The following is a 14918-nucleotide window of genomic DNA, read 5'->3' on the forward strand; positions in this document are numbered from 1 at the left end:
CAACAAGTAATGGAATCAATGGCTCTTAATTTTTATGATTTTTTAAAATTTTGGAAAATGTAGCGAATGGGTGTTCCCTACACAATCATGACTGTGATTATGGAGTTCACACCATGCAAATACTATACTAGTTGATTATCTATCCTACAAAAATGTAAATGGCAACTTTCAATGCCCAAACAATGTAAAACAACCTTTTTTCCTCCTTTTCTCCTCTTTCTTCATAACCTTATCGACGACAACCTATTCTCATATTGATGCCTCCTTTTCTCCTCTTTCATGACTGTATCCACAACCTATTCTCATATTGGTGCCTCCTTTTCTCCTCTTTCATAACCGTATCCAGAACTTATTCTCTTCTCAACCAATCTCACAGCTTCAAATAGCCATAGTAAGGGAAAAGAGACTTGTAAGAAGATGTTAGGGAGTGCAAATAGAGTAGAGAAGGTAGGTATTTCCCTCGCAATAGGGGCCAAAAATGTTACAAGCGACACCATCCCTCCCCAAGAGAAAACTCACTCCTCTCAACTCTGGCTAGGAGTTACATGTGATGGTGGCATGGATAGAGACTTGTGGATTTATTACACGTGAATGTAGGCATATGTAAAGGAGATCATGCCCATGTAACAGACTCCTCTCCATGCACTTAATCAACAAATGTAGGAAGGACAAGAAGTTCATGGGTTTGTAGAGGAGATCATCCCTAGATACATAGTAGGATAGACTTAAGTAATGTCGCAGAAAAAAGCATAAGAAATAGCTTTTAAACTTATCCAACTGTAGATCTCGATCTTTATTTTTAATTTTTTCATAGAAAATCATGTTTTTCATAAGATTTAACCCATTAAATGTGCTCAAAATCATTTTCCCTTCGATTTGAGTGGTTGGAGACTATATTTTCCCTTCGATTTGAGTGGTTGGGGACTATATTTGGACATTAGATGTGAGAGTTATGGAAATTTTGAAAAGTTGTGTCAAGTACTTTCGTCAGCGAAAGTACTTGGGCTTGCCTTCTTTCACAAGCTATCCCAAGTACTTTCTCTAGAGAAAGTAATTGGGCTTGCTTTCTTTCACACCAAGTTATCCTAGTTCATGTGCATGTGTGCGCTTTTGCCGCACAGGTCGTAGCTGGGGACTTGCCGAACACCGTATGCGAGCCACGAATGGCTACAAGCATACAACCAGAAAAGTAAGCTCAAACAGAATGCAAGGGTGTGTCACTCACCGCTCTAACCGCCGCTGTGAAGGATTCCCACGTCGCAACAGTGAAGGAGGAGCCGCCTCGCCGCTCTACCGCCTCTCCGCCGCCGTGCTGCTACACAGTGCTCGATCGCTCTCTCACTCTCTCTCTCTCTCACTCTCTCTCACACGTAGGAGAAGGAAACCAAGGAGATAAGGCAAGAGCACTCTTGTATTCACAACACATGAGAATGAGGATTTTAGGGTTACATTTGGCTCTTATAGGTGACTTGGCCGTTCACACTTGGGCGCCCATACATGGTCGGCCGACCCTAACCCTTATCCTACTGATATTCAAGGTGCGCCTCTCATCGGCGATCACCCAATCCCTTCATCCTTAACATATGGTGCCGACAAGCCCGGCCCATGACTCAGAATATTTAAATTAATGACGTAAAACATAGTACGTCTCAATGTCCGTCATAGGTTAACATGCCCCCCTTCCTGATGTAGATTCCGTCCTCGGAAGCTATGGTATGGTAAGCTCGAGAGGGTTGTTGTGGTATACCGTCTGCAAAACAGGGAAGTAGAGTGAAAGTATGCTGGAATTCAAAAGATATAAAGTGTATAAATTCAAGCATGTTAGACCACAATGGATGCTGCTATGAGAACTTAGTTTAAGGGTCACATGAATGAGCTAGTGTAGCCAATTAACAGGAGTTTAAAATTATTGAAAGTAAATCAAGAGTTAGCAAGGTGTCAAAGGTTAATCAAGGTTTATAACTGGCCTAAGTCAAGGAAAATAACCAAGCTTAATAAATAAACAGATGACCACACTGTGTTTACTCTAAGAACAAGTTAATACCACGAGTCTAGGGACACAAGAAACATTAGAGTTACAGGAGCCTTTTGCCATTATTATTATTATTTTTTAAATGCACGTGACAATTTTTACACACAATGGCGACCTTCCTAAGGCAAAACTAACATCGATCCTGGTACCATGTTTAACACAAGGCATTATCCAGGAATCTATTAGTTCACCTTAGGCAAGGCTACCCCCTACCAACCAAGGCATTGGTCTGGAGTAGAATACTCCTCGCCTACCAAGTATCAATAAGGCGATAGGCCAACATTAAAGCATATCATAGACTTGTATTGCCATTTATTGTAGGCTTTTTTCTTAGAAAAAAAAAATCTATTTCTTTTGATCTTCGCTCCTGAATTATAATTTGTCTTGCATCCTTTCGACAAAGGGGTAATAGCTATGTCCTAGAGGTCAACACACACATGGCCAAGTGTCAAACATTAAGATGGTTTGACTCTAGACCTAAGACAATCGTATTCCAAGGTTAACTAAAGACGTCATGCTACCTAGGAATATTTCCAATAAAGTTAAGCTCATTAATGATTTACACTAGCATGCAAGCAACTTCAAAAACTAAGTAGTACATTGACAATTTCCATGTGGTCATGCATTATAGTTTATGCAATTAATTGAACAGTAAAAAATTAAAGAGAGTGGGCATGGAAGAATTACACCTGAAATTGGAGATCTCCTTGATTTGACGAGACAGCTTGCAATTTGATGTAGATATATTTTGATGAACGTTGCGGCAGTCTCAGGACTTGAAAGCGAACCCACCTCAAACTTTTCAACCTGTATAATCAACTAACAAGCACTATACCTCGAGAGGCACATCAGTGTGAAAAATTAAAGACTCGTTTAAGGAATCCAAACTAGAAAAAACTAGAAAACTCTAACCTACCTACCAGTCACCACACTACTACTGAGGATACGGTAAGAGGATGTTGTAGAGTCCTGGCTCTAGCCCTAAGGCTAAGCCTCTATCCACATCATCCAAATAAATAAAGTCAACCTCAGTAGTGCCATGAGTTTCATCCGTCCATTCATCATTGTCATATATTTCCTTTTCATTTTCCCATCCGCATAAACTCATCAAGAATGTAACCATGCGAGGATAGTCATCTTGTGGAAAAGGAAAGCATTGGGCTATCGGGGATATTTCCTCTACGGAGTAGGGGCCAGTCATGGTCAATAGGCGAATTAGCCATTCTAATTCCTCAACATTTTCCTCTCTGGCTAGTACATCTATATGATCCCATTCAGTTTCAATTATAGGATAGCACATGTGAAATATCTGAGAAAGGTACAGATGATACCTCTCACCAAAGGTGGGAGTGGATGAAGTGTATGATGATCGTGCATCTGCCATATCTGCAAACACAGATATAGCATCAGTAGGTTTATGACAGGTCAATCTAGTTCTTGATTGGATACGGATATTTCTTCTCTTTTTGTGCTCTTGCTCTTTTTACTATTTTTTGTTTATTTTTTCTTTATTTTAAAAAAAAATGTATGAAGCTATATATATACATCCCCTTGAATTTGGCAATTACATGGTCAGGGGAGAAGGTTAAGGAGGAAGCATTAGAATGTCGAGCATGAGTACATGCTCCCCCTTTCCTTGGGTAGATCATATTATTTGCAATGATGTTGCAGCCTCTTGGAACCAATTTGTCCAGCGGGTCATAGGTTGTGATGTGGGCAGATAGCTTTTTATGACCCTTGTGGCCACATCCAATTGTAGAGATGGTAGTGTACGCTCCCATTGACGAATGGAGGAAATGGTTTTCGACGATACTATTACAAGGGGAGACGTAGACTCATCGATTTTTTGTTGGGTGTTGACAAGAGAAGGTGTAGAGCATGTAGACACTTCTATATCAATGTGTGCCTGGCATGAGGAGCTAGAAGCTTCATGTGGCTCCCCCCTTCCTGAGCTAGGTGGTATTGATCGATATCGTTTGGGAATCCAAACTAACTCTGGGTGGTGCGGAGCACTCTGTTACCTTTCCCTTACCACGGTCTTGAATTGTCATTGGGGTGGCAACAATTGGTTTGCAAGGTTTTACAGGTGATGTAGAGGGATTCACCTTATGTTTAGGGAACCAAATCTGGTCATTTCCCTCATAGTACCCTTGGGCTATTAATAATTTTTTAGGGATCCATCGCGATGTTACATTGCCCTTTCTCGGGTGGGTAGCTGCTTTCCTTTTACGAGGCTTCTTGGTGGCTGAACGAGATTGAGCAGGGGAAGTAGCTATTAACGAAGCTTTTGGGACCCATTTGTATGTGTTTTTTGGCATAGTAAGCGGAGCTTTAGAGACCACCCTGCATGTTTCCACTCTTGGCGTTGAAGCGTTAGAGGGGTGGCAAACAATCAAAGATGGTTTTGCCACTAGATTTTGTGATTTTTCATTATCTAACATTTTGTGATTTTTCATTATCTAACATTTTGTCCAGGGTTGATGGCTTAGGAGCGGGATTTTGAGCGGTCAGACCTAGTGTTGGTTCTTGCGTTGTGACTCGTCTAGTTGCCCAATCGATATTGCACTTGGTGGCCATCATCCATTTGCGCCCTAAGTTTACAGTGCCTTCCATAGTACCAGTAGGCATAACCAGAAAGCTTTGAATTACGGTCCCCTTATCATAGGCAACCGGAGTGTGCAGAATTCCTGAGACAGGGGTTTTCTTCTTGTTGATACCTTGAACTTGGATAGCACTCTTGGATAAAGGTGGTTTTCCAAGTTGACACCACACGCCATATGATAGCAAATTGTGTTGCGCTCCTGTATCCAATAATGCATTATACAGCACCTCTCCGTAAGGACTCTGTAACTCAATTGGGTATCTTAGAGGTGGGTCAGATTCCAGTGAATCCTCGTCTGCCTCCTCGAAAAATGCTTGTGTAATCCCCAAGTTGGCTTCTCGTTGGCGCCTAGCACGCTGTTGACGTTCTTTGGCTTCAATTGTCGCTTGTTGTTTCTTAAGCTCAGCTTGTTCTTTAGCTGTCTTCTTTTGATGGATTGCATATAACTCCTCTTGGCTTAGGGGGTCATAGTATCTTTTGAATTTACTCCCATTAAGGAATCCAATGGTTTCAACTCCGTCGAGAGTCTTCACTCTGATGGTACCTTGCGGGGTAATTTCACATACTCTATACGGTCCCTTACCAGCATATTTGAGCTTCTTCTTTTCGTTTCGCACTCCATACATTAGGACTTTATCCCCAACCTTGATGTCCTTGTCCTTTAGGTGGCGATCAAACCATTTTTTCCTTCTATCCTTCTCCACAAGGGCATTGTACACAGCCAATTGTCTTTCTTCGTTTAGTCGCTCAAGGATATACAGACGCTCTGCTAAGGGATTACCATCCCAACCCTCTTGAGTAGCAACACGAAGACTAGGAATGACAAATTCCCACGGCATGACTGCTTCTTGGCCATATACCATTTTGAATGGTGTGCAATTAATAGCCACTTTGTACGCAGTACGATAGGCCCATAAAGCTGTTGTAAGCTCTAGATCCCAATCCGTGCGATGAGCTTCAACTGTCTTTGTCAAAACAGAGATTAAGGTCTTGTTGGTACTCTCGGCTTGGCCATTCGCTTGCAGATAGTAAGGAGTAGATTTATGATAGGATATCATGAAATTTGTTGTGAGCTCCTTAATCACTTCATTTATAAAATGTGTACCATTGTCGCTCACAAGTTCAAAAGGACAACCGAAGCATGTGATTATATTTTCAAAGAGGAACTTGGATGTTGTCCTTGCATCTGCCTTACGTGTCGCCTTCGCTTCAGCCCATTTGGTCATATAGTCAGTGGCCACAATAATATAGCGAGATTGTGTGTTTCGGGCCGCTGGGCTAATTGGACCTACAAAGTCTAAACCCCACCTTTCAAATGGTTGGTTTACTTTGATCGGATGTAGGGGCATCTGATCTTTCCGTTGGGGTTTCTTGTATCGTTGGCATTCATCGCAACCCTTCACAAAGAGTGATGCATCTTGGAACATAGTGGGCCACCAATACCCTGATTGTAAGATCTTTCGCGCCGTTAAGTCTCCTGAGAAGTGACCACCGGCTACGCCCATATGTGCCTCTTGCAAAATGTATAGATACTCATCCTCTCGGGCACAACGCCTAAGAACGTCATCCTTTCCTCTTTTATAAAGAGTCCCGGCTATCAGGCAATAGGGTTCGCATTCTTTGACTAGCTTTCGAGCTAGATCTTTACGAAGCTCCTTGGGTGGAAAGCCATTAACCAAAAAGTTAATAATTTTCTCACTCCATTCAGGCATTATCTCCACCATGAACAGGGAAGTGTCCGGTAAGTCATCATCAACCCTTGTAGGAGCCTCACCATTAGGTATGCGAGACAAATGATCAGCCATAACATGTTTCTTGCCAGGTCTCACAACAACAGTGAAATCACACTCAAGAAGAATCAATAGCCATCGTGTGATTCTTCCTGTGGAGCATGGTTTGTTTACCAGATACAACAATGCTTGATGATCCACATAGAAAACAAACTTGGTGGCAAGGAGGTAATAACGAAATTTTCTTACTGCATATATCATTGCCAACCCTTCTCGCTCCGTAGTGGTGTAGTTCATCTCAGCATCGTTCAACTGGCGATTGGCAAAGCTAATGGGGTAGTCTAGCTTGTGTTCTCCAGGTTGAGTCAACACACACCTAATAGCAAAGTTTGATGCATCAATATGCACATGGAAGAGTAAATCCCAGTTAGGCATTCTCAAGATTGGAGCACTCGCCAAGGCCTTCTTTAATAGCTCATAGGCACGGTCACATTCTTCGGTCCAAATAAACTCGATGAGAAGCTTATACAATGGTCGAGCTATCTCGGCGAAGAAGAGAATAAACCTTCGATAATAACCAACGTGGCCCATAAAGCGTTGGACTCCCTTGTAGTTGGTGGGTGGTGGCAGTTCCAGAATGACCTTGATTTTACTCTCGTCCGTGGAAATCCCATTTTTGGACACTATATGCCCTAAGATAACTCCGTGTTTAACCCAAAATTGGCATTTGAAAGGATTCAATGAGATGCGATATAATCTACACCTTTCAAATATTTTTCGTAAACACATCAAGTGCTCGTCCTAAGAGGAATGAACACAAAGATCATCTAAGAAAGCTTCACAGAAGTCCCTTAGATATTCCTTAAAGGCCGTGTTTATCAATCGTTGGAATGTTGCAGGTGCATTGGTCAAGCCAAAGGCCATGACGCGAAAGGCAAACACTCCAAACTCCGTGATAAATGCTGTTTTAGCTTGGTCCTCGACTGCAATTGTGATCTGATTGTAACCCGAGTACCCATCTAAAAAGCTATATGCCTCCTTGCCTGCCACTCTTTCAAGCTATATGCCTCCTTGCTTGCCACTCTTTCAAGCACATGTTCAAAATATGGTAGGGGGTAATGATCCCTTTTGGTGGCTGCATTAACCTTTTTGAGATCAATGCACACTCTGAGTTTCCCATTCTTCTTTGGTACGATGACTATCGGAGATACCCATTCTGAGTGCTCAATTGGGTATATGAATCCACATTTTACAAGCTTTTCAATTTCCTCTTGTACAATCTTTGCGTACTTAGGATTCATTGGGTAGGGATGTTGCTGGACTGGTTTAGCAGTGCTAATCATTGGAATCGTGTGTTGCACCACCGAGGGTGGAACACCCTTCATATCATGATATGTCCAAGCAAATATGTCCTTGAATTCTTTAAGAAGCTTTGTAAGTGCAGCTTCTTCTGCCTTGGCGAGGTCTTGAGCAATAAAAACTGGTTTAGACTCCTCACCCGAATGTGCTAAGTCTATCTCCTTAACTACCGTAGGGCCATCGTAGACACCGCTACTCCCATTGGTAGGCGTTCGTTGGGCTTTTGTGTAGACCACTTTACGTTCCCCTGTGTGGTGAATGATTTGAAATGCTCGGGTGCGGGGTGTAAGTCTACTGGTTCTTGTTGTGCCAGGCTTTTTTCTTTCAATTTCGCTTCCTTTTGCTGCTGAGCCCACTCTTGGTTTTGCCGCCTCCTTGCAGTACGACTTAGTTTTGGCTTCTCATCAATTTCTAATTGGGCGATGTCATGAGGTTGGGGAATACACCACATGACACTTTGGAGGTATTGTCCCCAATTATCCGCTAACAGTTTGCCCCTTTCTCGCCATCAGGAGTCAAGTGCATAACACCTATCATGTTTATTGGCACTAACGGTGGCATATCTTGCCCCTCAGGTGTTACCCAACTTGTGCCTCTATTTCCCCATGTGTCTATGGTTGCCGCTAGGTGTACCCAATCCACATTATCCGACTCAGTCATACCCGGTAGGACATCCATATAAGGAGAATCTTTCCCATCATCATTCTCTTTTTTGCATGTATAGCAATACCTTAATGGGGTAGAGTGAACAGTGGTATCCGATCGATTATCGATGATAACCTTGCTTCCTAAAGGATACACACGACCATTCTCAAGATCAACTCGAATGACAGAGTCTTGGAATTGTAGGTAGACATTGTTTTTCGACCAGTCATGCACCATTTGTGCTTCCCTCATGAAAGGACGTCCTAAGATCATTTGATATGACATAGGATGCTTGGAGAAATCCATTACAATGAAGGTATGTCTTACCTTGTACCCCAGAACCTTGATCTTAAGGTCCCTTAACATTCCAATAGGTTTAGCAATAGTTCCATTTGCCATCTTAACCACTATGTTTGTGACTTCGAGGTGAGGTCTCCCCATAGATTCCCAACAGTTTTTAGTCACAATGCTCACTCCAGCACCACCATCAAGGATTCCCTTTAGAGTTAATCCCTTGGGAGGGTGGCATTAGATTCATCCCCTTCAAAGTACTGTCCCAACTTGTTAACAGGTATTTCAACGACCGAATCTTCATCTGAGTTGGGTTGTAGATCCCAATGCTCCCCTTCATCTTGAAGCGTGTCAGGTCTATCCATATTTGCAAATTGTGGTAGCCCCGCCTTTAGTTCTCCATTGAGAAATGCCCGAAGAGCTAAGAATAGCTCAGGATCTCCGTATAATTTGGATATGATCGTGGTTTTGATTTCAGAGGACATGAAATCCATTAGCTTGGACACATTCAACGGTACTTTTCGAGATATCGCCCCTTGACTAGGGACTAGTGAAGATGGAATCACTTCCTCTTCGATGGGGTCAGGCATTCCCTCACTAAACATTCTTTCAAGCAAAAAGGGTGTTTGCCCACTTCCTGATGTCCTATCCTCACTTTCTTCTCAAATGATACTAGGTATAGCTAACGGTTTATGGTTCCGGTGAGGCTGAACTTGCGTAGGAAACACTGTGTCTGGAATTTTGATTTTTCTCGGGTTTGGCTCCAGTTCTCTTTGTGTTTCTTCCACCAAACCCCTTAAGTGTTTCACTTGTTCAATCTCCTCAACTGGGTTTGGGTAAGTTCCAATCTTTTTCTTGAGGGTTTTTGGCCCACGTGGCTTGTCTTGGGGAGTCTCAGTCAGTTTGGGTGGTTGAGAGGGCATTAACTGACTTGGTTGTGGGGTCGAGAAAGTTTCCTTCTGTTTTCCTTTATTTATGTACTCGCTTGATTCTCCTTCATTGAGCTCCCGAGTGGGTTCCTCCCTTAAGGTAGTGGCTTTGGTCCCCATGGTTTCTATTGAATCAGAATCATCTTCAGGATCATTCATATACACGGGGTCGTCTCCTGTCCCTATGTTGGTCTTTGAACTGGGCTTGGAGCTTGTGGCATTAAGCGATCTCTTCCGCCGTGTTTTCTTTTTCTTTGCCTGAGCGATTGATGCAGTATCCCTCTCTTCAAGAATGTAGTTTTGATTTTGAAGCATTGACCGTGTAACTACATTCGCGGGTACAACAGGTGTGGTTCCTCGTGCCTGGTTGGTGACCTCAACCAAATTCAATGGCGTAATCTTGGGTGCATTAGGATTATGTGGACATTGAGTGATCAAATGATCTATGCCACAACGATTACATGTAAGTACCGGCATTCCCGATGTGCTCCCTTGATTTGGTTGGATCTGAGTAGCGATCTTCTGTAGCCTATTAGGGCACTCCGCTACACGATGCGGTCCACCACAATCGTAGCATTGAAGAGGCGGTCTCCTCGCCAAGGTATTAAGGTTTTGACCTCTTATGGCGAGAGCAGCCGCTTGATATACAGGCTTGACCTGCCCAAAATGATCCTCCATGTAGTACTGGGGAGTCATTTCAAACGTATCAATCCCGTATGGAGTGGTGGGGTCTATCTCCTCTTCATAATCCCCACACGCACTATGTGACTCACAACCCATCTGGTTTATTGGGGTAATCCTTGGATGTGGAGGTTGTGGTCCTAACACTGGCGGTGGTAATGGCACAGACTGGACTACATTCGGATTCCTTGGAACTATGTGCTGTGACGGTTGCTCGACAGGTTGTGCAGGCATTAGCGCGGGTACTTGAGGTGTGTTTGACCAGGCTAGTGGTGCCTAATTTGCCAACATTCGCTTAAGTACTAGGCAATCCTTAGATTGATGGCCGTACTTACCACATGCATTGCAATTCCCATTGAATTTGACTCTGAATGTGGGACATTCACTCGTGCTATGTGGTCCTAAGCACACCGAACACCATTGTTGCTCTCTTCTTGGGTACATATGGCTATTCTGAGGAGCTCGATTACCCCTAAAGTATTCTTGGAGAGCCTTAGTAAGGTCGGTTCACAGACATTTCGGATATCTTGGGCTCCTTGGCAATAGGTTTTACTGTCATTGGCTCGTGCCCAGATACTTGTGAACTAACGGATTTTGTTTCTGAAGACACCTTTTTACCTGCAATCATCAAGTTGTCTTCTAACTGGATTGCATCGGCAGTGACTGCTTCCCACGTTGTAAGACCTCTAATGACTAGGCCATTGTAAATGTCCTCGTGGCGCAATCCTCGGATGAATCTATCGAGGAGTTGGTTGTTATTGAAGCGTTCATCGGGAGTGCAGCGAGAATTTAGATGCTTCAATCGACTTATAAAGTCTCTCACTGACTCCCCTTCCTCGTGTTCAGCTTTTTGGAGTTGAGATGCTACTCCCCAAAGCACATCCTCACGTATGTATTCTTTCAAGAACAATCTCTTGAGAGTGGGGTAGTGAGTGCGCTCTTCAACCCTTAAGGTTCGATACCAATCTCCGGCCTTCCCACTCAAGGTTAAGCCTAAGGCTTTACACTTATGTAGCTCATTGTGCTCTTCCAAGGAATCACACACGTGTTCAAACACTTCAATGTGCTTCCTAACATCCTCGTTACCACTGAAGTTTTGAGTGAGCTTAGCCACTTGTACTGCCTTGCTTCTAGGTTCTCTCTCAGGCATACCCCGCATGTTTTCCGCAATAGATCGTCCGATCGTCTGAGCAAACGCTGCGAGATCACCTAGGTGAGCAGGCATAGCTGGTGGAGGCACTTCTGGGATAGCCTGGCTGATAGGAGTTGGCGTTGGTCTGAGTATGTTGGCAAATGACGTAGGATATGATATGTGACTAGGCCTAGCTCCTCTTGGATAAGGGTTGTGATAAGGCGATCGTGGAGCATACGCCATTGGCATACTGAGAGGCGTAGGAGCTACATGAGCATGAGTAGCGATAGGTACATATGGTTGATAGGCACTTGCACGCACTGTTGTAGGTACTGTTCCACTAGGTAGCGGTGTCGTACTAACTACAGGTGCGCTTTCTGTCATGCTCATCATTGGGGTAGGCATTGTGGATTCCCTAATCGAAAGTTGAGCCAAGGTTGGAAAGCTAAAGTTACTGCTCGTGGGCTCAACCTGCATTGAGACTCCAGGCGAAACAACATACGAAGGGTCTATGGGACTCACCGAGGGAGTCTCGGAGTCTCCAGTTGTGATAGGGTTGGTTGTTTGGCCTTGCCCGTATCCAAAAACCTCATAGGGCCAGTGGAAACTAGGTTCACTCCCCTATTTTGCCTCTCAATTTGGATAATTCTATGAATAACCTCACATATCATTTGCTGTTGCTCTTCTAGATTAGTGGCGCTAGATGTAGATCGTAGGACTTCTAACCAACCCACATGGTATGTGTAACCTGTGTATAGGTCCGTTAGAGTCTCTGTGTGTAGATCATATTCCCAATTTTCATTGAGAAATATCCCATCCAGACTTGGTGTGCCAAACGGTTCTCTTGAAGTGGACGCAATGTCACTTCTTATGGGTTGGCTTCTAGGGACCTCTACTTTAGGAAGAGCATCGGAATGTGGTAGCTCAGTAGGGCCCTCATTAAACGAAGTGGGTAGAATATCCACATGGACACTCTTTGGGAGGGTAGGGTCCACATGAGATGTGAATGGCGAATCCACTACCCCTCCTTCTTCATTTACTTCGCTTGTCGCATGTTCAGAGCGCGTAGCTCTACTAAAGGTCTCTATTAGACGACTAAACATGCTAGATCCGGGTTGTGGGGCCCACACTGGCATGTTTTGGCTTGTCTCCTCAGGGTTCTTGGTAGGGTGTCCTTCCATGGCTTCTGAGTCAGAGGACGAGTCACTATCCACTATTCGTGGATCTTGGGTTGCACTCCCTTGGGTTCCAGCCGAAGGCCAAGATGCCAACGTGGAGAGATGGTGTGAGCCTGCGTAAACTGAAACGCTTTCTAGTGGTTCAGGCTCTAGCACCCGACCAGAACGTAGATGCATGTGATGTGGGTACCCTACGTGCGTTGGTAACTACCCTTGAAACTCACACAAGTGGTTTCTTAGGTGTTTCGCACCCCGTTTTTACTTGTTTTTAGATTGTTTTTAACTCGTTTTTGACCCCTTACTTATGGTCGAACTTGGACTAGGGCGTGTGATAGCTCGAAACGAGCGTATTGTTTCAAGGGTCCTAGCGTGCTTTACAGCACCATGTTCGCCTATCCAGAGCTCCTGTGGTCCTCAAAACAGTCCGTTTCCCTATGGGAGAAGGGGCAAAAGCCTATTTGCTTGTGGAGGAAAGGGTGAGGGCTTTATCCCACATGCTCACTTTACTCCTTGGGGAGTGGGCTACATATAGGGCACAACTTCCCATAAGCTCTCACTTGAAAGAAAGCTATGGAGGCTCACTCTCCTATATATATATATATCAAAAGACCGAGACCGAGAGACCGAGGTCGGGGCGTGGGTCAATTGGGGTTTTTTCTTTTCAAAATTTTTTTCTCCAATTAAAAAATCTTTCCTCTCCACACGTTTGGTTTTTTCTTTGGAAATAAAATTTAATTTTTAATTTTTAATTTTTTTATTTTTTGAGATTAATTTTTTCTTTTTTTTTGAGATAAGTTTTCTACAGTTTCTTTCTAGGGTTCAGCCTTGGCCGCGGCGCAGTTCGCACACAGCACAGGTCTGGGGATTTAGAAATCCCCCCACACACAGAAAACCAGATAACAGAATGCATGCCCACACGCGGAGCGAAAAAATAACAAAAGAAACAGAAATGCAGAAGACAAATTGCAGAAACAGATTGCAAAACACAGAAACACCTCAACAACAAACACACAATCGCTTTCCAACAGTGTAAATTAAATTTCACGCAGCAGCCCGAGCTGCAAACTGGAGCTTGGTGCAGGGCAACTCCCTGGCAGCGGCGCCAAAAATGTGCGCTTTTGCCGCACAGGTCGTAGCTGGGGACTTGCCGAACACTGTATGCGAGCCACGAATGGCTACAAGAATACAACCAGAAAAGTAAGCTCAAACAGAATGCAAGGGTGTGTCACTCACCGCTCTAACTTCCCGCGTCGCAGCAGTGAAGGAGGAGCCGCCTCGCCGCTCTACCGCCTCTCCGCCGCCGTGCTGCTACACAGTGCTCGATCGCTCTCTCACTCTCTCTCTCTCTCTCTCTCTCTCACACGCAGGAGAAGGAAACCAAGGAGATAAGGCAAGAGCACTCTTGTATTCACCACATGAGAATGAGGATTTTAGGGTTACATTTGACTCTTATAGGTGACTTGGCCGTTCACACTTGGGCGCCCATACATGGCCGGCCGACCCTAACCCTTATCCTACTGATATTCAAGGTGCGCCTCTCATCGGCGATCACCCAATCCCTTCATCCTTAACATATGGGGCCGACAAGCCCGGCCCATGACTCAGAATATTTAAATTAACGACGTAAAACATAGTACGTCTCAATGTCCGTCATAGGTTAACAGCATGCATAGGAGATCTTGCTATCTTAGGGACTCCTCCTTAAGTACTTTCCCTAAGGGGAAGTAGAGAGGAAAAGGAGGTCATGGTAATGCAATGGAGAACATAGCAATGCTAGGGACTCTTCCCTAGGCACTTTCTACAGGTAAATAGGGAGGATATGGAGGTCATGTGTGCTTGTAGAGGAGGCCATGCCAAGAAATCTTCTCCACTCCTCTCCCTTTTGCATGCTCTCACCTGATGTAGCTTTGCTCCTCCTTTTATTCTTCCATTGTGGGTAGATACCTACCAACTCCAATTAGTCATCTTAAACTACAAACTATCAACAATTTGAAATTTCCTTTGGCATTGCTTAATAGTTATATTACTCCAAAAATTATCTTCACAAAGAAGACATAAACATAACATAGCCTATGGTTGAGCAGTGAGACAAGTCCAAAGTCAAGAGACGTAACACTATTTTAGAATAAGTATAGTCGAAAGCTGAAGCAGCAAGGATACAAAATGGTCTATACTGGCATAAAGTGGGTGATACAAACCTCATAAGAAGAGATCAAGAACTCTTTTGTGAACAATCTTTCAAGATAGTGGGCATCCCTCATATAGTTGGGACTAATTATGTAAGCTCCATAAATTTCTGGAGCCTGTGGACAACTCCATTACAGAAAAGAAGAGATTAC

Source organism: Cibotium barometz, chromosome 65, assembly GCF_041138505.1.
Source record: "Cibotium barometz isolate CiBa-2024 chromosome 65, ASM4113850v1, whole genome shotgun sequence".
In the NCBI taxonomy this organism is placed as follows: domain Eukaryota; kingdom Viridiplantae; phylum Streptophyta; class Polypodiopsida; order Cyatheales; family Cibotiaceae; genus Cibotium; species Cibotium barometz.